The sequence below is a fragment of the Bos indicus x Bos taurus genome, chromosome 28, assembly GCF_003369695.1.
Source record: "Bos indicus x Bos taurus breed Angus x Brahman F1 hybrid chromosome 28, Bos_hybrid_MaternalHap_v2.0, whole genome shotgun sequence".
Lineage (NCBI taxonomy): Eukaryota > Metazoa > Chordata > Mammalia > Artiodactyla > Bovidae > Bos > Bos indicus x Bos taurus.
This window is the reverse complement of record NC_040103.1, coordinates 43,514,878-43,538,974: the sequence shown is the minus strand read 5'-3', so window position 1 is coordinate 43,538,974 and position 24,097 is coordinate 43,514,878. Positions and strand designations below refer to the sequence as shown.

At 50.8% G+C, this 24,097-nt stretch overlaps 1 protein-coding gene across 10 annotated transcripts in view; it reads right to left on the bottom strand.

Moving 5' to 3' along the window:
* The window catches only part of C28H10orf71 (chromosome 28 C10orf71 homolog), a 51,410-nt gene that overhangs the window by 13,792 nt on the left and 13,521 nt on the right, over positions 1 to 24,097 (bottom strand). For 2 of the 10 annotated variants that reach the window (XM_027530706.1, XM_027530713.1), the window contains exon 2: positions 14,904 to 15,009. The exons of 2 other annotated variants lie outside the window; for them this stretch is intronic. The gene's annotated coding sequence lies outside the window, so the exon portion shown is untranslated. Of the gene's footprint in view, positions 1 to 900; positions 1,029 to 12,621; positions 12,942 to 14,225; positions 14,259 to 14,903; positions 16,846 to 24,097 lie in introns of those variants that run through there. 6 more of the 10 variants (XM_027530709.1, XM_027530707.1, XM_027530714.1 and 3 more) reach the window with 6 other exon arrangements.

Here is a 24,097-nt window from a genome sequence, read left to right as displayed (position 1 = left end):
TCTTAAAAAAAAAAGTCACTGCATTATTCCACTTTATCTGATATGAATCCATCTTCCCAACCAAGCTCTGAGCTCCTCGGGGGTGAGGTCCCCGGCTGGTTCCTCCCTGACTGACAGGGTGCCTGTGTCACGGTGGCCATTCGTCAAGGCTCTCAGCTGCTGCTGCTGAGTACGCTTCTTGGGCCAGAAGGACGTGATGACAGAGGTTTGCGGCGAGTGTGCGGCCTGGGAACGCAGAGTCGAAAGCTCTGGTGCCTCACGCTCTCCTGGTCTCTCACGGGACTCCTGGCCCGCAGCCAGCCCAGGCCTGACGGGTCAGGCAGCCCCACCTTACACCCCACCGGGCTCTGAGGACAGAAGTGGCCAGGGAAAGGGAGCCTGCTGGCGCCCCCTACAGACCCTGGTCCAGACTGCCGCACGCAGCTGCTCAGGGCTAGCGGGCGTGGCGGGCCCACAGAACCCCAGCAGACTGCCCCCGGCAGGCCCCAGCCCCTCACTCCTCCACGTGGCTGCACAGTCAGTTCTGAGATAACAGAGCCTCGGAATACTCCGCGTCGCACCGTTGCCGAGTGACAGCGGTGGGCCTGGGACCCCAGCCTGGCTGGTCTTGGAGTCGAGACGCAGCAAGGGAGGTCTCAGTTGGTGGTCTGGCATGGCTGGGTTGCCAGATTGAGCAAACTGAAAATGCAGAACACTCAGAGAAATCTGAATTTCAGATAGAACAATGAACATATTTTAGTATAAGTATGTCCTATATTTGGGCCATACTTTATATTAGTCAAATTTCTCTATAAAATTAATCATCCCATGTTTATGTTAAAAATAGATACCCTGTATTTATCTGAAATTCAAATTGCACTGGACGTCTTGTTTTTTCATCTGGCAACCTGAGGTCCTCACCAGCTTTTAGTACCCAAAGTGGATCACAGTCAGAGGAAGCCAGTCCGGTGAGTCAATCCTGGGATGACTCATCGCTGCGTGTTACTCTGCAGTTCAGGACACACTCTGGGATCCATAATCACGTTTGATTCTTGTGACCCTGATGGAATGGGTTCAACAGGTCTTTATCAGCACCATTTTCTAGGCAGAGAAAGAAAGGCACGGAGAGGTACAGATACTGCTCAGTGTCACAGCATGTAAAAAAGAGAACTGGGATTGGGATTCAGCTCGGGTTCACCGCCTGATCACCCCACACTTTCTCCAGCATGAAGCCCTGGCCCCTCTGATCACTGGGCTCAGGCACAGAAGGGCGTGGCCCGGCTCCTGGACTGGAGCTCAAGGGAGAATTGAGGATCCATGGAGAAAAGGATGGTTTATCATTCTGTTCACCTCCTAAGAACTTCACAGCCCAGTTTTTCATGACAACAACAGGAGCAGAAGTGACCATTCGGCGGGTTGGCACAGGCTCCCTCCTGTCTGGGGAGGCTCTGGTCCTTGAGAGCTGGGAGGGTTGCTCTCCGGCTGCGAGGCAGGCCCTTCCCTTCTCCTTGTGTCCCTCCCATGATTGCACAGGAAGCCGCCGGGGTTTGCTTGGCTGCTGGGTTTGACCACTTGCCTGTAGTGTGGTTTTTGAGCTTGAGCTCTTTGGGTGGATTTAATTACCTTAATTGAATGGTGTTTTCAGTTTTCAGTAAAGGGGGAAGCAGGAAGCCAGTGGAAATGACAGGGGTTGGCTTTATCACACCCAGAGGCCCTAACAGGTTGGAATTGATTCTTCTCGATCTTCTTTCTGGGTGGTTTTCTGAGACATTGACTCGGGGTTGCCTTGAGGAGCAGTTCAGTATAGTGAACCATGACAGTTGGCTTCCTCCAGCTTGTGAATCACAGATGTTGTACACATAGCCTCCACCACTTCACACTGGGCAGTGCCCTGCTGGCCATTCTCGGGGCAAGCTCCTGACCTCTCTGTGTATTTTTCAACAGTCTTCCTGTTTCAGAGGAATGTCCTTGTCTATGTCCTACGTTTTACATAGCAAAATCAACTTCCTGGTTGGAAAGGGGTGTAGATCTGTGTCAAGTGTCTACGGGGTGGCAGGCCCGCTACTGCCATCTCCCTTTCCTCTTTTTTTACTTTATGGCTGGAACTGAGGCTCCCTGGGTAGCTTGTCCCATACAGATTGCTGGAGCTGTATCACACCCGCCTTTGGCTCCAGGGCCCTGCAGTCTGGCCTTTGATGATTCCTCCCTAGCTAGTTCCCAATGCAACGATCGCTCTCTTCTTATAACTCCTCTGGACTTTTGGACATCAGAAACTTCAAGATCATTTATATTCTAATAGAGGTCGACATGGACTCTCAGAAGCCACATTTGAACCTTGTTCCCACATCCATCCACTCAGTCCTTGTTCACTCCTCTGGGTTCTAGAGCTGGAGATCCAGCCCAGGCAGGGCTGACCTGCGCCCTCTCCTTGCAGAGCTGGACGAACCGAGGGATGGCGCTAGGCTGCACTTAGACGGCCTTGGACTGGTTTCCATTGGGCAGTGCCTCTTAACCATGAAAAATGCACCTTTGATGTGCACACAGGTCATCGCACACTTGGTTTGACCATTTGGCTCCACTGGTGTGGCTCTTGGCACTCCAGGGTAGGGGATTCTGCTTGCATCCTGGCCCAGCCTGGCTTAGATAACCCCAACCTAGGGGCTAGACTGGGAAAACCAAGGGTTCTCACACAAACCCTGAGGCTTCTAAGTGCTGGGAGAGGACAGGGCCCACTTCATCCAACTCCAGGAACATGGTTGGTTGGCACTGGGGGCCCCAGCCGCAGTGCCAAGTTGGCATGCATAGAAATCCTTCCTGAATCACATCACACGCACAGGGGCCTCGGAGCCCTGCAGCACGTAGGAGTCCAGGGGATCCCAGGGATGTGACTGAAGAAACCAGCCCGCCTGGGCTCGACAGGGGCCTCGGAGCCCTGCAGCATGTAGGAGTCCAGGGAATCCCAGGGATGTGACTGAAGAAACCAGCCCGCCTGGGCTCGCCAGGGGCCTCGGAGCCCTGCAGCATGTAGGAGTCCAGGGGATCCTAGGGATGTGACTGAAGAAACCAGCCCGCCTGGGCTCGCCAGGGGCCTCAGAGCCCTGCAGCATGTAGGAGTCCAGGGGATCCCAGGGATGTGACTGAAGAAACCAGCCCGCCTGGGCTTGCCAGGGGCCTCAGAGCCCTGCAGCATGTAGGAGTCCAGGGGATCCTAGGGATGTGACTGAAGAAACCAGCCCGCCTGGGCTCGCCAGGTGCAAGGAGCTGGCTGTGACCTGTGGTCACAGCCACTGTGGGTGTTCTCCTGCCCTTGGGAGAGAGCTGGGGAGCAGAGATGCTTTCTCTCTGGGACTCAGTGCAGCCTGACTCCTGCTTCCAGCCTTGGTCCCTGGTCCAATGTGTCTGGATGGGATGCTTCCTCAGGAACCTCCGAGCATTGCCCAGACCTGGGGCCATGTCTGGAGTTGGAGGCACAGGGAAGATTGAGTCTGACCCAACCAGCGCTCCCCACGACAGGAGGGTGCCAGTACCTGGCGTCACACACCCGGGGCCATCTAGTTGTAGGAGGTAAGCAGAGAGGCAAGGCGCAGAGGCAGGGAGAGGAGGAGAACGATGAAGTGATGGGCTGGCTTCCAGCAACCTGCTTTTCAGTTCCATTTCTGTTTCCTGATTGCGTGGCCAGGGTGGGCAGAGCAATGTTTTGCTCTCTGGGGCAAAAGCCCTGCTTTGTAGCATGGACTGATTTTCCATGGCTGATTTCTGCTATGACCTGGCATCTGAGGCAGAGTTGGGATGAAGCATGAACATGGGCTTGTGGAGCCTCTGAATCCTGCAGGCTCCCATCGGATTTGCAGTTGCTCTTATATCCTCAGGCAGGGCTCTCACCCCACAAAGGCTAACAGAAGCACTGTTTCTGATCATTCCTGATGGCTGGCATTGCTGAGAATCACTCCTTAAGCCTCCTGGTCGGTGCAGTCTTTGGACCCTCCCCTCCACGGGAAGGAGCTCAGGTCCAGCACTGGCCGGCTTTTTGGCACGGCTCCACTAAGAGCTCTCTGCAGACACTGGGGGACCAGCCTTGGTGGCCAGATGCTCCTTGGACGAGGAGTACTGGGCTCTCTTGTGAGCTCAGAGGTGCCCCAGTTTACCTTTATAGGAGTGACTATGCTGCCATCAAAGGTAAAAGTAGGAGCAGAAGAGACCTGAGCCTAAACAACTCTGCCCTTGCCTCCTTCGTGCCTTCCCAGAGAGGGGGGTCAGTGCCAGCCACTGCCAGAGGGGGCCTTAGGGGAGTTGATGGAGCCACGAGAGGCTAAGAAACGAGAAGCGCGAAACTGGTAGAAATGGTTTTGATGCTCAGCCCAGTGACCCTCTGGCCTCCTTGCTAGATGCAACCCAAAGTCCAGGGGCCACACCACTGCCAGGCCAGGGCAGGGGAGCTGCTAGAAGCGGGCATAAAGCTCTTTCAGAAATACAGGGGCCACTGAAATGCTGAGCCCATCTGGCGTCTGGGCCAGATCCCAGTGCTACCCTGCGTTTGCTGACTACAACCTTGGCTAACTTACAGGGAGTCTGTGAGCCTCAGGCTTCTTGTCTGTAAAATGGAGCTAATGATCTGTGTATTAATAACAGGGCTTCTCAGCCTCTGTACCACTGAGTTTGCCAAGGCCCCTGGGGCAAGATCACTGCCGGCTGAGAACTGCTTTACAGAAGAAAGGAAAAGAACATTAGTAAGGCCTTTGGAGCATCCTTTGTAAGTTCATCCCTCCCTTCCTTCTACCTTTCCCAGGAACATCCTGTCCTGTATTCTGGAAACGGTAGGAAGTGACATAAGATAGGAGTAAACTAGGCTCTTCTGGGCAGCAGGAGCTGGAGACCAGGGCGAGGTCCTGCTCCAAAGCAGCGTCACCTCTACCTGCGCGTGTGCAACTGGGACAATAAACAGCAACTTCAGTTCTGCCCCCAGCCCTGGTCGGGGGGTGTGTGCAGCTTCCTGCGCTGGAGTGGGCTGAGGAAAGGAATGGTCATGGAATTAGCCCCTGAGGCAGCCACTGCTCGAGATGCTCAGAGCCACCAGACTCCCCAGGCCCGGGTCCTCCCCCAGCCCGGGGGGCTGCCTGCACAGAAGAAGGCTCCCTGAGCCCTGTGAGCCCCAGCCGCCCTCCCGTGCACTTTACCCACACGCAGGCTACTGGGCAACGGGGAATGTGTGCAGTCTTTCTCTGCGTATGTTCCAGGAGCAGAGGTTTCCCTCGTTTTCCCCTCAAGACACAGCAAGAAATACATCTACATTACAGCATACAGTCAGCTGAGACATATAATACAAAACAAGGAAAATTCATGAAGCAAACTTACTTTGCTTACATGGACCACTCTGATATTTTCATCCTATTCCATAGTAGTCGTTCATTTAAAAAAAAAAAAATCTAGGTGCAACATAGTAAGTGATTTGAGGTCTCAATAATGAGTTATAGTCTGTAGTGGTTTTTTTTTTTTTTTTTTTTTTTAAACTGCCCCGCAAAGAGTTGGACAGGACTGAGCGACTGAACTGAACTGAACTGAGACCAGAATCTGATCATTCCTGATCAGGCTGTGTTTGGGGTTGCCCTGTTTATAGTGATGCTAGGTTCTCATTTGGATGGAGAAATAGAGATCCAAGGCCCAAACACAGGGACTGTTAGGGTCTGACCGTATTCATACTGTTAGGGAGAGGAGAAGACCACCAGGTGCTGGGTCCACGAGCCAGGCCTTGCCTTTCTGCTTCACTGCTGCCTCCCTCGTTCGGCACAGCTCCTAGGTCTAACAGAGGGCCATTCATTTGTTAAGCAAGTGGACAAATGAGTAAAAGAAACCCCCATTTACAGAGGGCCTGGCATGAGATAGGCACTTTATATACTATATTATTGCTTCCTGTTTATTACGTAATTAGGAAGCAAGTCTGCAAAGTAGAAATTACGCTTCTTTTTTTACAGAGGAAGACCTTGAATCCAGAGACATTTAATACTTGGTGGTGCAGAGCTTGAACCTGGGGCTGCTAGAGAGGGATAGGGTCTCTGCATCCTACATTTAAAGAGGCATCTCCAGGAGATTCTGCTTCAGGCCGAGAAACTGTGCTCGGCACCACCCCACCCCACCCCTGGGCACCCTGTAGTCCCCCACTCCTGGCTGTCACCCGCAGGGCTCCCTGGAGCTCATCTTAAGACCCAAAGTCACTCTATCCCGTCTTCTGTCCTGGGCATCCCTTTCCACCTGGGAGTCCAGCTTTGGCAGGCCACCCAGCAAGGCTTTCAGTAGATGGACACCTGACTGTTCACTTAAGAGCTGTGGAATCAGTTAGACTTTGGACAAATCACTCAATCTGAGCCTCAGCCTTGGGGCTGATGGGAAGGTACAGCCTGGTCCTTGAGGAAGCCTCTATGGACTATGAAGTGGGTGTTACAGGGGCAATTGTAACTCCACTCTGGAGAGCCTTGTTCAGAGAGGAGGCTGCTTCAGAGACTCCCAGAGGAAGAGGCATGTGGGTTTGCTGGGATTGGGATGTCCCTCAGGCAACCATCCTCTCTCCAGCCCCTGGGAAGAGAGCCAGGCCATATGGGAGGACACCCCTGGAAAGCAGCCCTGAGGGGAGTCCCAGGCTTGGGCAGAGAGAAGAAGCTCCAGGAAGAGCTCCTGGAACCACAAAGAGGGCAGAGAGGCACAGGGCTCTCCTCACCATCTGCAGACTTCATTTCCCCATCTGTAAATTGGTGCCACAGGGCTGGGTGGCAAAGGCAGAGAAGCAGAGCTGCAAGAGCCACCACAGCTGACCCAGCTCCTGCTAACTGCCATGAAGTTCACATCCACCATCTTTCTCAGGGGTGACAACCACTGGCCAAGTCAGATAGGACCTGTGTCAAAGGAATCTGAGGTGTAGAAGCCAAGAAACAGAGAGGCTGAGCAACTTGCCCAAGATCACACAGCCAGGGAGTGGCAGAGCTGGGATTCAGACCCCAATCTCTGTGCCAAGCAGTTTTGCCCTCCTTGAGCAGCCAAAGTAGAAAAGGTTACGGGGTGGGTGTCTCCCTCTGCCATGGTGTCCCCACAGGGTAGGAAGGGGTGGAGGTCTTTCTTGTAGCACCTCCTCTCCCCACCAGAGAGCATATGCTTTAGTAAAGCTAGAGAAGGCACCTGCTGGACACGGCCATCCCGTAGGAGCATCCAGCATCCAGCATCCTGCCCCTGAAGTGTCAGGAATATGAGTATCCGGGCTGGGGGAGGGGTGTCCCACAGAGCCCTTGGGAATCTCTAACCCCTCCCCAACCCCACAAACACATCAGAGCCCCACTGTCCCTGGCCTTCTCCTCATTTCCTGCTGGAGGCTAGGACGTAGAACGGAAATGGCTGGTTGGTAAGTGACAGCTGTCTTTTCTCCAACCCATGTGGCAGCTGTGAGACCAGCTCTTCCAGGGAAGGAAAGGGAACTTCTCTGCTTTGGGGACACAGTCACAGAACTGACAAGCATCTGTTTTTCACAGAATTCCTTATGAAGTGCTTAGAGTGGTGAGATAAAGAATTTACCATCCAGGCAATCCTTCTAAAAAAATTGAATAGTGCTCTTTAGACAGACAGGATTATTTAAAACAATGACTTGAGTTGAAGTGGAAAAAGTCAGTTTCTTGGAATTCTCCTTGCTGAGATAAACAAGGAATCTCTTCTCCTCTTTCATAAGACAGTGGCCCTTGCTTCTCAGAATGCCCTGGAGGGCTTGTTAAACAGAGTTCTGGGCCCACCCCAGAGATGCTCTCTCAGGATGTTGGGGCAGGGCTAGAGCATCCAGGGACACTTGGGACCACACTTGGAATTCTGCTGCCCTAGGCCTCGAGCGACTGGAGGTTGGACCTCTTTCTGGGAGGTTGTGCTGGTGAGTCCTATGCTCTTGGGCCACTTGGGGTGCATGCAGGTCAATGACTGGTCTGGGCTGTGTCTGCCTGGCTCTAGACCTGGCTCTGGGCAGGCTGTGCATATGCAGGGTACAGAGATGAATCAGAAATGCTTCCCTCTCCAAGGGACAGTTGCCTGTTGGGGGAGAACAGGCAGAGACCAGTGCCATCTGCAGGGTTCAGGATGTGGGAAGAGGGTGGTCTCTCCAGGCAGTGCTTGCTTGAAGGCAGTTGGGAAGGAAGCTTTGCTGCCAGTCTGTGTGCAGGCACCCAGCTGGCTTCAGCCTCAGCACCCAGCAGGGGAGTGGAAAGATTAGAGCCAGACTATGTCCCGTTTCCCAGCGCTGTGCAACCTGGGCAAGTTCCCTCCACCTCTCTGAGCCTCCCTTCATTCTCTGCAGCTGTTCTCACCTCTGTGTGTGATGGTGAAGGGTAGAGATGAAAAGTGTCAAGGACCCAGAAGAGACCTACACAGAGAGATGATTCAGTAAATGGAAGTTTACACCACTAGAGACCTTGGGCTTTTTGAAACAGACCTCCCTTAGAAGGAATTCCATATCTATCATTGTGGTGCTAACACCCGCCAACAGGCTTTCAGGGTGAGCTCCAGCATGTAAAGACTCTAGCTGCTGCTAAGTCACTTCAGTCGTGTCCGAGTCTGTGTGACCCCATAGACGGCAGCCCAACCAGGCTCCCCCGTCCCTGGGATTCTCCAGGCAAGAACACTGGAGTGGGTTGCCATTTCCTTCTCCAATGCATGAAAGTGAAAAGTGAAAGTGAAGTCGCTCAGTCGTGTCTGACCCTCAGTGACCCCATGGACTGCAGCCTTCCAGGCTCCTCCATCCACGGGATTTTCCAGGCAGGAGTACTGGGGTGCCATTGCCTTGTCGGAAAGACTCTAGTAGGTGCTCGCTGAATGCCGCTTGCCACATTTCTAACCTCCAGACGGGGGCGCTATAACACAGTGAGAAGGGCGTGGACTGAGGCCAGACCTCCCGGGGCATGGTTCTTGGCTGTACTGGTTGTGAGTGGCCCTAGGGAAATTACAAAACCTCTTTCTGCTTCAGTTTCCTCATCTGCAAAAGGAGCCTAACGTAATACCCGCCTCCCAGGGTCCTCGTGAGGACCCAGCGAATCCGTGTCTGTGAGGCGGCTGACACCTGGTAACTGTCAGTCTCATCACCGTCCTCGCCGTACAATCTACGCCAAGCCAGGGCTAGGGGCACGAGGTCACGAGGACAATGCCTTTCCCCGACATGAAAGAGAGAGAAGCAAGCCAGCGAGTGCCCAGAGCCCCCAACGCTTGCCTGTCCTTGGAACCAGCTCGCACCTTTGCCCTCTGACTGGCTCCTCTGACTGAGCAAACCGCTCAATTCCCTCATCTGAATGCTTATTGGCTGAACGTTATGAGCATCAGTGTTTGTATGGCGGTTGTTTTCCCTGAAAACTATGCCTGCGTCTCCTAAGCTGTCACTGGAACCAGTCTGAGGAAATATTGCATGCTAGATGAGTCAGAAAACCAAAACAAAAAACCAGGCGATCTGTGTAAGCATTTTGCATACAGAGTAACAAAGCTAGATTCCTATGGTGAACTTGGTGGGACACTGCGGGCAAGGAGCAGGTCTGAGCCCGTGGGTTTAGCAAGTGGGTCTGAGTTCCTGCCCCTTAATTGCTGGTGGTGCTGCATGTGACCAGGCCGCCCCAGGCCAGGGCAAGCCCGGCGGCAGCTCTAACACGACCTGGCCATTGCAGGCAGGGCTCAGAGACACGAAACTGACCTCCAGACTGGGCAGAGAGTAGAGAAAGCACTGGTTGCCCAAGCGAATCTCAGGTTCCCCTCCGCTCTTCCCTCATCAAGCTTCAGGTAAAGGCTTTAAGATGGGACGTGGCTAAGATGAAACCCTTCTTTTAACTCAGCCTTGAAGTCCTCAGCAGCTGAAGCCCACCTGGGAAGGGGCCACTCAGGGACAGAAGGGACTCACTGAGGCCAGGGAACAGTGTCCAGGGGCAGAGACCCAAAGGAACCAAGGGTTCCTACTGATGCCAGGCGTGGGCACCTCCATGGGTTCAGAGGCCCCTCACTGTGCAGTGTCTTCTCTGGGCTGGAGTTCAGAGCCAAGCTGAGAATGGAGACTACGCGGAAGGTTCTCTCCCTGCTTTGATGGGCTGTGGTCCAGAAGGGCTGCTTTCTCCTTCAATGAGAAAGAGTGGTCTGTCAAGTCCTGGGGAGAAAGCCATTTGTTCGTTGGCTCCATTGGCTCCTCTTGGAATCACATTTGTAGACACTCTGACAGCCGCACCTCAGAAGGGAATGCGCTTCGCACCAAGCCTTCTTCAGCCCTGGGAACCGAGGGCAGCCAAGAACCCACTCCATCTCAGCCTTGACATTGCTGCCACGTAGTACTCACTCGCGCAGCCCCCTCCAGGAAATGTTCCAGAATGATGGGGATGACCTACATTGGAGGTGACACAGCTCAGCAGTGCTCCACACATTCCATTTTCGGGCCTCGACCTGTGCATTTATAATGAGTCTTGTCCTCTCCTTCCCCATACCCCCAGCTCATGTTCTGCAACCCCTGGGATCAAGCAGAAACTAAGAGGTGTTTTGGGTTTTCCCAACTGACGAAATGAGACATGAGATTGCATTATAGGGCTATATATTGGCTGGGTCTGTTGAAATGTGATTTAAACTCTCAGACAGAGATAAAACCAAGACCACTGTAGCCTGTTGGGAAAACGTCAGCACTTGTGTCTCCGTAAGGCTGTCTTCGCTGAAAGCCCTTTTCATCTCTCCAGTAACCCCGGGCAGATGGAGCGAAGGCCTGAAAGCCAAGGAGGAAGATGGCCCAGGCCTGGCTCTGTTGGCTGGCTGGTTTCAATTACTGAGATTTCTGGCATAGGCTGGAGGAATAGGGCTATTTCCAGACGTGGGGCTTCCCCTTTCTGTAAGGGTCTCCTGTGCTTCCTTAGGGTCAGGAGCAAAAGGCAAAAAACACCAAATCACTTGCTGGAGTCCCAGGGAAAAGACATCAGGGTGGACATACTCTTCCTCAGGGGCCTCGGGGCCACCGGGCCTTCCCTCGCCTCATCTGCACACCTTTGTCTCCTGGGCTCCCAGGGGATCCAGGTTCCTATACTGTTAGGACCCAGCATTCCATCAGCCCCTGTCCTCCCAGCAGGCTATGGTCACTCCCACCCCAATGAGCTTCTGGTCACCAGCGAGCAGGCACAATTGTTCCCCTCTCAAAGACCAGGGGGCAGATGCAGGCTGGACCTGGCTCACCCGGACGTGTCTATTTATAAACCATCCCGATAAGCACAATCTGCCCTGCTCAACCTAGGCCTTATTCCACAGCAAAGCTAATTCTCCCAGGGGCAAGCTGAGCATTTCCTGCACCAGCTAGACTGGAAAGACGAGCCCAGTGGAGGGGCAAGGAGCTCCAGAGCGAGTCATTGCTTCTGCAGGGTCCAGCTCACAGACTGGACAAGCTGGGATGCTTACTGCTGTTTGTGTGTGAACGAAAACAATCCGTCTTAAGGAGTGGTACAACGGGGGTCAGCAAGCATTTTCTGTAAAGGGCTGCGTAGTAAAGGTTTAGTTTTTTCTGGCCACACAGCCTGGGGCAGTTGTGGGCATCAGCCAAAGACATTATGTAAATGAACGAGTATGGCTGCGTGCCAATAAAACTTTATTTGTAAAACCAGGTGCCCAGCCCACAGCCTTGGTTTACCAACCGCTGTAGTAAAGGGAGCACAAATACTGGAAAATTAGACCTCGTTTAACACAAACATTTGTTAATCTACTCTCCAGGACTCTTATATTTTGGGTTTTAAAAAATATTACTGCAAATATTGTTTGTTATAATTGGACTAGATATGTTGAAAGAAATGATTCATAATTCAGTCTTTTTAAAAATGGCCTTTATTTTCTAGGGCAGTTTTAGGTTCTCAGCAAAATTTATACTACAGAGATTTCTCATATAGTCCCTCATCCACCATGCATAGCCCTCTGCATTATCAATATATCCATGGGGGTGTTAAAAATCCTTCTTAATTTCTTAAGGTTAATAACTTCTTAAGGTCTATTTAACTTTACACACGTATTCAATTTTGTTCTTCTTAAGGATCAATTCTCCATGAGGGAGAAAAGATACGATGGTAGATTCAGGCCAGCCCACCTGTCTGGTTGGGGACCCCTGGGTGTGGAAGAACATGCAGCCTGGGGGGCTTTCCCTGCTGAAGCCACACGTGCGCTCGGAGTCCACGGGCCATGAGGCCCTGAGGACCAAGTGTCCTCTTTATTACCAGTAGGCTCCCGCCTGACCCCGCAGTGGGGGACACAAGAGAGCCAGGCTCCCACCCTAGAACCTGTAAGGTCGCACCCGTTTGACACCATAGCGCCCTGGACACACCCAAGACTCGTGCCCACTCAGCCATGTGGGAGCAGCGTGTCCTGACAGATGCACGGAAGGACCAGGTCACACCCGTCTATACCATACCCTCTGCTTCCTCACAGTCCAGACGGCAGTCCGTCGCCACGGCACACGCAGCACACGGAGAAACTCAGCCCCGACATGGCCCTGGCCACTCACAGCGCCCTGCACAGCTCCCTGACATGGGCGGGCAGCCTCCCAGCCCCGCCGGCCCAGAGCGCACACCCCTGCGGCCCGTGGGAGCTCGTGCCTCCCAGCCTCTGCGAGGGAACCAGACCGGCATCTGACCCTACCTTCTGCTCTCCGCAAGTCGTGCTGCTTGTTCTCCGGGCCTCCCAGGAACCGGACAGGACCCTGACTCTTCCAGCAGCCTGGCTTTGCCCAGCAGCCAAAATTTCTTCCCTTGTCAGCCAGACTGCCCAGAGATAGAGGGGAATGGATGCAAGACCCAGATCTCTTAATGTTCACAAACCTGCCCACCTGAGGAAAATCAGTGACCAGAAGCTGGCCAGACACTGGAAGTTGGGGAAGCGTACCTAAATAGAGACCCAGCCGGGGGAAACCAAATGGTGTTCTTGGTGGGGAAGAGGCAAACAGTCCCCACTGCAACACCCGCGTGGTGTCATGTAACAGTCAGATTAAACAAACAGCCTCAGCAGCTATTTTTACATCCAGATCGGCCACGGGTAATAGATAACTTGGGGAGTGAGAAATTGCTTGCCTCTTAGCCGGATCCTAACCCAGGATTCCAACTTCTATTCAGATTGATTTTTAATACTGTTCTAGTGCTGAGATTTGAATAAAAATCTCCCAAGATGCAAAGGAAAACATTTGTTTAGGGAAACATTATAAACACTGTGGTGTGTGCCTTGGAACCAGAGCCCAGAGGCCTGCTGATGCCCCGGGGCAGAAATAGCCCGTTTCATCATCGGCTCGGAGGACCGCAGCCTGCATTCCTCGAGGCAGGAACCGTCCTGGGCTGTGCTTTTGGAGCAAAATAACATGCCTGGCTGCAGGCTGGGGGAAGGCTAGCCTGGGGTTTCAGGATGAGAGTTGCTGAAGGATATGAAATAATCAGAGAACAGGTAAGGTAAGTGCCCACTGGGTGAGCCTGGCCATGACAGATGTGGTTGTGGGCAAGGCCCAGGTGCCAGGTTAGAGCTCCCTTCCTCATCTCTGGAGGGCAGGCCTCTCACAGCCCTGAGGTGGGCTTATGTCTGCCTTCCCATGGCCACTTCCTATCTTGGCCTGAGGTCACCTGTTCCCCAAACTGCCCACAGACCCCCCAGACCTTTTCCAACCCCCTGCCTTTGCTCACACCATGCCAGTTCCTGGGTGTTCTATTTACCTCCCCCCAAGCTGACCCTGGGAGAGCACAAGAGTTTTAATGTAGGAATTTCTTTCTTTTTTTCAAGATCCTTTCTCACACTCCCCTTCCTTGGGGCCTGGGAAGGCCGAAGTGCCTGGTCTCAGACTGGTGTCCTGCTTTGTGGATGCCCAAAGCCTTTGGAAGTCTGTGTTGCACTGTACCTCTGAATCTATTTGTGGACTGCCCTGCCTGCCCCGGTGGATTACTCACAGCCAGCGACCTCAGTCTCAGCCCTAACTCAAGGCCTGGCACCACCTCCAGCCTCGAACCTACCAGTAGCAGAATCCCAGGGAGACGGGTCTATGCACTTCAGTTCAAACGAGTCACAAAGAACAGCTCCTCGTGGCCCTGCAGATGGAGTGGTCAAGACCTCCAACGAAAGGACGATCCAGCCCTTCCTCCTCCTGGGAGCCTCTAAACTTGTCTTTGGAGGTCCTGTCTGTGGGGACTCCTGCTCACTGATCAGCACTCAGAGATGGTTTGAGGGACACCCAAAGTGAACCCCTTGATTCTACCCACCCCACTTACCTCCCCTGAGTGTCAAAATCAATGCTAGCCAACCTGGCAGATAAAAAGAATCGATTTGAGAGATCAACCAGCATTAAACAAAACAAAACAAAACAATCCAAACAATAAATGGGATTTAGAGCCCCAGCCCCTTGTATTTCCGCCAAATCACTTAGCCTCTCTGTGCCTCAATTTACTCATCTCTAAGATGGACAGATTGCCTGCGCTCTGTGGGGTTGAAGATCAGATAAGCTCATACAGACATGCTTCTATATTACAAAGCTTCTCAAATGGTAGGCATTCACTTGTTATTTTTTTCCCTGATTTTTGCCACATCTTCAACCATCTGTACCATCGTTTACTTATCTTTCGGTAAAGAGCATTCAGATTGACTTATTTTTTAAAAAACAGAGCTTTGGAGTCAACAGCAATACCTGAGAAATCCTGGATTTGATGCTCTAGTTTTTTAAATCCACCCCCCACCCCCTACAATTATACATTGGAACAAATATACAGCCAGTTTGTATGCTATCTGCTTTTGCCCCAAATCATTTTGTTCTGGATTTTAGGAAAAGTTGTATTTCTAAATCCCATTTTAAGGAGGAGTTTGTTTTGAGGAATGAGTAACCTGAGCTGAAACCATTCAACAGGGCCCCTTACTTTCCTCCCGCTCCTCAGAACGTTTCTTCCCCAGCTTACTTTTAATTCTTCACAGGTGGAGAACATGACCTCATGTCTGGTTTAGGATCCTAGAAGTGGTGAGCTTTGCTGTGTGGCAGGTGCTGATGGTGTTTGCTTGGAGTGGCTGATTGGGAAAAGAGAACCGTAAGGATGGTTCAGGGAACATTTGGGGGCAGGGCAGTGGCTGGCAGCTCTGTCAATGACATCAGCAGGAGGGGTCGAGAGAGAACAATAAAACGCAGTTGATGTGGCAAAAGCCTGTCCTGGGAGCAGGAGCTCTCCGAGTTTGGCCTGGGACCCAATCCAGCTAGGCTGACCATAGCTGACCACGGTAGAATCTGATTTCCCCCAAAATGTGCCTCCAGCTGTCTCGTCCCAGAGACCCCATGTCTGGCTCACTCCTGGTGGGGCAGCGGTGTGGACCACCTCAAGCACAAAACACAGCCAGACGACTCAGCCCAAGCTCCACCAAGAGCGTGGGGTCTGCGTGAGCCGGAGCTGGCATCTTTTCAGGGGACGGGCCCAGGCAAAGTGGCCACTCTCTCCCAGTCCAGGAGCTGTGAGCTGCGTGGAAAGAATGTGAATGAAGACACAATTCTAAATGTAGAATCACGAACGCTATGTGAGCCGGCTCCCTGATCATCCAGAAAAACAAGACCTGCTTGTACATTCTGCAAGAGCATAAATAAAGCTGTCCTCAGGCGGCGTGCTATGGTGTCCACTCCTTGCGGTGCCTTCACTGGCTCCGACTCTGCGCAGAACCTCTGGAGCATCGTGGGAGCTGCCTGGTTGCCTGACAGCATGGGTGGAAATGGCCTCACTCCCGTCTGGACGTGCGTGATGCTGCTAACTTAACCTGGGGACAGATCTGCTCTGTTCTTCATCTGTACTAATTAGAAACATTGAGAAGCTGGTAAGGAGGGCAATGTGGAATGGGTCCTTCAGGCCAGTTTCCACTTCTGGGTGTTTGAAGTTCACATCTCCGCACATAATGTGAGGCAGCTCCCCTGATCCTCCGCTCTCGAGATGTGGTTGTGCTGAACAGCTTGTCTGAGCTCTCTTTACCAGTGCTCAGTCTTCTTTATGAGTTGTTTCCATAAATGTCTCCAGGAAGTTGGTGCTTTCGCAAAGCTTAATAATCATACGTATAACAACACAATAGTACTGTTGGTGCACACAGAAAACCTTTACTCCGTGGCCTGCACCATTCTGAGCCCTTATGCAAATGAGCCTCCCGCTGTACTCTGTCTTGGGGCCCAGCACCATTTTGTTCCTTCACTGCGAATTGCTCCCTGCTGGAGGGTTGGGGAAAGATAAGACGGGGGAACCTCTATTTGCTGAGCACCCATTGTGTGGCAGGCACTGTCTGGCATCTTTTTTTCTCCCTGTCTGTGATGACTGTTCACACGCCCTCTTTCCAGATGAGAAAACTGAGGCTTGCAGAGGTCCTGGATGCCACATGACTAAGCTTGGCTCTGAGGACGCAGAAGAGGGTTTGTCCTCTGACCTGTCTAGACACTAGGTCCCTTGCAGCCATCCTAGCCGCTCTAGCGAATCACTCTTTAAGCCTAAGCGCAGGGAACACGGCTTCCTTCCATCCACCTGTCCTGCTTGCCTCCCTCTGGGGGAGAGAGTAAAGTCTGGCCAGGGCATCTCCTTGGCTACTGATTTGTTTTGTTAACTGTGGGATTCTGTACCTGAGTGTCAGCACAGTGAAAGGGTGTCCTCAGGGCTGATGGCAGAATGGGGTGTCACGGCAGCAGGACACTTCTCACCTTCAGACCCTTTCATCAGATGGATCTCCTTACCAGGAACTCAGAGTTAGTGGCTTTGTGAAGGGATGGGGCATGATAATGGTGCCCAGCTCAGAAGGGCTGGATTTAATTGGGGGGCCCTGTTTGCAACTCGTGGCTGGAAAACAGGCCGCTGGCCCAGGTCACTGAAGACCCTTCCTTAGAGATGCTCCCCCTGTCTGACAAACCGGGGGCCAGATTGGTGGCTGTCAAAGTCAGCTGAGGGATACATGGTCTGGGAGCTCTCTTTGAGGACTTTGCTTTGGGACTCTTGGCTTAGGACTTTGCAATAAAAGATTTAAAAGAAAAAAACAGAACCTGTCCTGAGAAATGAAGTAAATCCACTTTATTAAAATACGACCAAACACTAACAAAATCACGGTGACCAGCTGAGAGGTTGGCCACTAGGAGGGACCTGGAAATGGGTCAGGAGGAGTGTGAGGGGTCAGGAGCTGTGCTCCAGCTGTGCTTCTGGAGCACATGCTGACAAACTTTTTCTGTAAAAGGCTAGAGAGTATATGTTTTTAGCCTGTGGATCAGACCGCCTTTGTTAGCTCTCTGCTGCTGCTGCTAAGTTGCTTCAGTCGTGTCCAACTCTGTGCGACCCCAGAGACAGCAGCCCACCAGGCTCCCCCATCCCTGGGATTCTCCAGGCAAGAACCCTGGAGTGGATTTTTCCTTCTCCAATGCATGAAAGTGAAAAGTGAAAGCGAAGTCGTTCAGTCGTGTCTGACTCCTAGCGACCCCATGGACTTCAGCCCACGAGGCCCCTCTGTCCATGGGATTTTCCAGGCAAGAGTACTGGAGTGGGGTGCCATTGCCTTCTCCGCGTTAGTGCTCTACTCAGCCATGAAAACCAGTTAGAGACGCTTTGTAGATGAAGAGGTGGGGTTGCATTCCAATCAAACATTATTTATGGACATGGAGATTTGAATTTCATGTCATTTTCACATATCACAGAATATTCTGGTTTTGGTTCTCTCTCCTCTTTAGATACATAAAATCCACTCTCAGCTCACTACTGCTACTAGAGCCTGTGACTTGTAGCCCACCAGGCTCCTTTGTCATGGTGGTTCTTTACCACTGGCACCGCCTGGGAAGCTCACTCTTAGCTCACAGGGCTGTGCAAAAACAGGGGCAGGTGGATTTGGGCCATGGTGTGCCAAACCTGAGCCCCTCCATCACTTCAGTCACCACCAACCACATGTGGCTAATGAGCGCTTGAAACCTAGCTGGTCTGAACTGAGCAATGCTGTCAGTGTAAAATATACACTGCACTTCAAAGACTTAGTACCAAAAACCCACAAAATATCTTCTTAGTAGTATTCTGTATTGAATATTGCATTGATGATGGTGACATTGGTGATCTTGATGACGCTGAAATGGTGATACTTTGAATATTTTGGCTTTAATAGAATATACTGTTAGGATCGTTAGCTGTCTTGTATAGGGTGTGTATTTTGATCCTCACAATCACCCTGGGAGGAAGCCATGCCTTTCTCTTTCCAGATGGAGAACAAGGTCAAAGAGGAGAAATCCCTTGCCCCAAATTACACAGATGTATAGAACAGTCTTTTGGACTCTGTGGGAGAAGGCAAGGGTGGGATAATTAGAGAGAATAGCACTGAAACATGTATATTATCATATGTGAAACAAATTGCCAGTCTAGGTTTGATGCATGAGACAGGGTGCTCGGGGCTGGTGCACTGGGATGACCCTGAGGGATGGGGTGGGGAGGGAGGTGGGAGCAGGGTTCAGGATGGGGAACACATGTACATCCATGGCTGATTCATGGCAATGTATGGCAAAAACCACTACAATATTGTAATTAGCCTCCAATTAAAATAAATAAATTTAAAAAAGTGTGCTACCATTTACCCAAACAGGAGAGAATATGTATGTGCATTTATATGTATTTGCTTATATTAAAGGAAAACAATTTAAGAATAAACCCTAAACTGAAATGGGTACCTCGGGGGACAGGAGGGCACAGGTGTGCAAATGAGAGGAGGAGCTAGGTGTCTGAGTCTGCCTTGTTTGGTGGATTCCGTGTACAGCCGCGCGCATACCTTACCTAAAGACCGAAGTAAACTAAACCAGAAAGTTAAAACAGGCAGTCTTGAGAAATTAAGAGCAAAATGAATCTAATGTGTAGGGGGCATAATTTTGCTAAGGGGAATTATTTCAAATGGTTTTAAACTACATTAGTTTGTTTTAACATTCATAAGGAGGGTATACCTGAACATAAAATCAACTGTAAAGTAAAATCTTAAATTGTTCTCAGAAATATAGATAGATGTAGATAAAGCAAATTAGGAAGTATGTTAGTGTCATGAGAAAACAAGGTCATTTTTTAGTGTTAGAGAAAAGAGCTGCAAATATAAAAGCAAAATGGTAAGTAAAACTTGGTAATGTTTATTTGATATCAATATAAATTCTATAAAATCAAATATGCAAAAGTGTGAAATCAAGATATAGTTTCTCTTAAAAAATGAAAAGCATTTCTTAAAAGGCCTAAAAATAATAACCAACATCAGAGCAATGACTCTCCTCTTTACCAACATTTCTGTCTCTGAAGATAGCTCATTAAAAAGGACACACATTCTCTTAACAGAAAATGTGTAAGAAGAGTCTGAAACCTCTGGTCACACCAAAGCAGGCAGGCTCAGAAAGATGGCTGGGATGATATCAAAATAACTGCGGAGTCAACTGAAGAGGTTCCCACAGCGACAGATGGAGCAGGTTACATTAGTACAAATAGAAGCCGGGGTAGATCGAAACACTGAGCATGTTTGAACTCATGAGCTCATAATGATACTGAAAAAAACCCCAAATCAAAACCCGAATAACTCATACAACCCTCCATGGTCCTCTTGGAGGATGGAGAGAGCAGGTTCATCCTTCTGAAAAGGTGAACAGGGCCGAGTGCCTCACCTGACTTTCCTGTGTGAACGATACCCAATAGTCCAAAGAGCCAAGTGACGAGTGAAGAAGAGGGGGTTGCCATTTCCTGCTCCAGGGGATCTTCCCGACCCAGGGATTGAACCCTTGTCTCTTGCATCTCCTGCACTGGCAGGCAGATTCTTTACCGCTGGTGCCACCTGGGGAGCCCCAATAAAGAAGGAAGGGTAGAACTAGAAGATTATCATTTTTCAAACCCCTGACAAATAACGATCAAGACAATGATCCCTGAGGGACTCCTATATAAACACACAACACCCATGATGTGTTCTTGCCAAACAAAAACAAGCCTAAATCAGAACAAGTCTCTACCTCTGGATTTAACTACCGGATTATAGGAATAACAGGGACAGCGGAAACGGTTAAATGATGCCATGAGGAAGTAATCAGCAAAATCCAGGGTATGGAAAACTCCAGGGGGCAAGCGACCAATTTCTTTAACAAATAAGCCATTGAAATCAAAGTAGGTGGAAGCCATGATTATAAGACACCTGAGAGACACAGGGATTAAGTGCCATGCACAGACGCTCTTTGGATCTTGGTTCTAACACACCCTCCATAGCAAACATTTATAAGACACTTGGGTAATCTGAATGCTTCCTGGGTATTTGATGTCATTCAGGAATTACTGCTAATGTTTCAGACATGAAAACGGTATTTGAAAAAAGCAGCTTTATTATTTAGCAAGATCCACGTTAATACTTCCCAGGTAGCACTAGTGGTAAAGTGCTCGCCTTCCAATGCAGAAGACGCAAGAGATGCTAAGAGATGCGCGTTTGATCCCTTGGTCATGAAGATCCCCTCGAGGAGGGCGTGGCAACCCATCCCAGTATTCTTGCCTGGAGAATCCCACAGACAGAGGAGCCTGGCAGGCGACAGTCCATAGCGTTGCAAAGAGTTGGATATGACTGAAGTGACTTAGCACGCATGCACGCTAATACTTAAGAATGAAATGATGTGACATCTGGGACTTATTTCTGAGTAATGCAGTGCATGGAGAAATGAGTTGGAGTATATGAAGCAAGATTTTTGGGGTTGGGTATTTGTTACACTGTCTTCTGAACTTGTGTATACATTTGAAATGTTCCATAATTTTAAGAAAATAGGAAATTCCCTGGGGCAGGAAGGAGAGAATGAGAAGGTCAGAGTGAACCGAGGGGGAGGTGGGAGCTCCTGTGAAGAGGAGAGACACAGCAGGGAGCCGGAGGACGCTGGCAGGCTCCGCGGGAGCCAGGGCGAGACCTGAGACTGTCCTAGAGCCACGTGGCCGAGGAGGTGGCACCTGGGCCTGCCTGGCCGGTCCCTCAGACTCCAGTCTGTCTGGTAACCTCACTTAGGGTTATCTGATATAAAGTGGCTTTAGCGAGGCCAACAGCTCTACAAATATTGGCAGGTACACAAAGCATCAGAAACAGCCAAATGCCCAATTTTAGAGTTTGATTGGCTAAGGCTAGACTTAAACATTAACACATTTAAAATAGAAGAAAATATTTATGGAAGAGTATTAAGTAATCAATCGCTTCCCTGGTGGCTCAGATGGTAAAGCGTCTGCCTGCAATTCCAGAGACTCGGGTTTGATCCCTGGGTTGGGAAGATGCCCTGGAGAAGGAAATGGCAACCCTCTCCAGTGCTCTTGCCTGGAAAATCTCATGGACAGAGGATCCTGGTAGGTTACTGTCCTTGGAGTTGCAAAGAGTTGGACACAGCTGAGCAACTTCAGATGGTTCCATGTTTCCATTAAGTAATCAAGAAAGATGGAGTTTATATAATTAATGTAAAAATGTGTATATATTCATGGGAAAAAACTTTAAAACTGTAAAAATGTAGTTACAGGGGAAAAAGTTCTCAAATAATATATAGCCAAGCGATAGGTAAAATGATGCCTAAAACCAACAAATATTGCTTTGTCAGCAGAATACGTGCATGTGTTGATTTTTCCTTTTATTTTCTTTTAAATGATGGTGTATTTTTCATTGAGATGATTTGCCACAGGGTGAAGAAAACCTGTTACTACTTTTGACAAGAGATTATGGTCGGACCAACTTGCAGGGAAACCTGAGTCCAGAGTTTTAGTGAGACACTTTCCGTTCCCCCGCCCCACACCCCCGGCTGGAGCCACCTTTGCCTGGCCAAGGTGGATGGTTAATTTCACTGGTGACGTTAACACCCCTGGAATGGATGTATGGGGTGGTGGAGCTAAAAATATCCCCGTGCAGGGGCAGTTTCTCTAGAAAGCCCAGAGCTGTCTACTTTCTCCCAAGGGCTGGGGAGGTCACTCTCCAGTGGCTGGTGCTGTGAGGTGATAACTGTTTCTGGGGTAAAAGCTGCTTCTGGACCCTTGCACATGTTAAGGACCCTTTCTAGGCATTGCTGCAGAGGGTCACCTCGGGCCCTCAGAGTGAGGAGGGCATGCTCACAACCACGGGGGCTGCCCAGCTCTTGTACCTGTAATCCCATCAGAGCTCTGGCTTCCTTTTGGGGAATGCAAGGTGTCAAGACCCCTGCCCATCCTCAGCTCCTCCACAGGTGGTCCTCTCACATCGTCCTGTCCAGTTTTAGAGAAGAGTAGGGGAAGCAGATACCCATGGTGGGACCGGAGCTGGCTCAGGTGCCTTGGGAGGCTGGGACTGAGCCAGACTGTATGCTCTGAGATGAGCAGTTCTGCAAGTCACCATGTCCGCTCCAGGTTCACTACCTGGCATTTGGGTCTCAACCCTCCAAGACTACTACTGCTTCCAGAAGCTTCCAGCAGCCCAAATTCAGAGAGCTGTGAGGTTTTTGCACAACTTCATGGGTATTCTTGCCTGGAGCATCTCCATGGACAGAGGTGCCTGGCAGCCCATGGGGTTGCAAAGAGTTGGACGTGACTGAGCGACTCAGCACACACACACACACACACAAACGGGCGTCTACTAGTTGGAGTTCTGTTGGTGTGAATGGCATGCGGAGGGCTATCCTACTGTTTACGGGGCATTGGCTCTCCATGCGGCCCTTAGAGGAGGGCTCTGGAGGCAGCCTCATCATGTCCCGCTTTCTTGCAGAGGGAGCGGGATCCTGGGGACTTGTGAAAGGCAAATGGTGAGTGCAGCAGATAACAGAGCTGGGGTCAGATCTAGGGCACCCAACAAGCCTGCCAGGGGCTTTCTGGCTGTCTCCTGGCCTTCTTGGAGGAACCAGCACACACCGTTCCTTGCACACCCTCACTCTCAGCTCCAGACCCAGGGTCACCTAGTGCAGCCCATGGGCAGAGGGGCCCCAAAGGCTGCAGGGGGCTTTTGCTCTAAAGTCACTTGGATTGGGTAGCAGCCTTTAAAGCCTGGGAGATTTGGGAGGCGGGGTGGGACAGTGGCATCTCTGACTCCTTTTCAAACGGAAGGTCGGGCGCCACTGGGTGGCGGGATGTGCGGGGCTGCCCCTGCAGACGAGGCATGTGCCCTCCTGCTGGCCACTAGCTAACTTCTTCATTTTCATACCTGCCAGGACTGTTTGCAACTCCATTCTGAGCAGGGGATGGCTTAGGGTGTGCTGGAGAGGGATGGCTAACACATCTCAATGTTTCCCCAAAAGCCATCTGGGGGGCCGGACCCTGAACACCCTGCCCATCAACCTCCTTGCCACTGGGCACCCTCAAACACTCAGAGAACTGGGTGTCACGTTGAGCTGAATTAAACCTTGAAGAGCATGTAAACTAGCAAGTGTTCTGCCAGCATTAATACTAAATAAGGCTTATCTTCAGGAACATTTACCTGCTGTGAGCAGATATGTCTTCATGAAATATGAAATCCTCCCAAATTTATTAAAACCGCCTGCGTCTAAGTGGGAACTCAAACCGAGCAGCCCTCCTTTAGAGCCTCATTATTATTATGGCATTATTTATTTATATCCTACCCTAAGACAGACATGATGTAATCCAGTAATTAAGATTGTTATGATTGAATATTTATTAAGCACCTACAATAAGCCAGTCACTGATCCACATAAAATGAGTCTCTCTCCTCCAGAGCTGCCATCTTGCTGCCATGGGGAGCTCAGCGCTTCTCATAGGGGAGCAGGCAGAAGTTTAATGGATTTTGTCTTCCCTGAGCAAGCCTGAGAGAAATGACGCTGATCAGAAATTGGGCCCAGTTTAGTCTCGCAGTTCAATTGGAATGAAATGAAAACAATCCATCGCTGGCTTAGAGAAGAGATGGGTGTGCGTGCAGAGGAGCTGTCCACCCCAAACGAGGCATCTCAGAACCCAAGGGTAAGCAGAGCTGTGGCCTCCTCTTGGGGCCCCTGGGGCAATAGGTGTGGGCAACTTCCTCTGCATTTGTAACTCACCCCCAGGCCCAGACTATGTTTTTCTTTTGTACTTCCTGTAAAATTAGCCCCTGCTCTCACAGGTCAGGGCTTCCCAGGTGGCTCACTGGGTGAAGAATCTGACTGCAATGCAGGAGACACTGGTTCAATCCCTGGGTC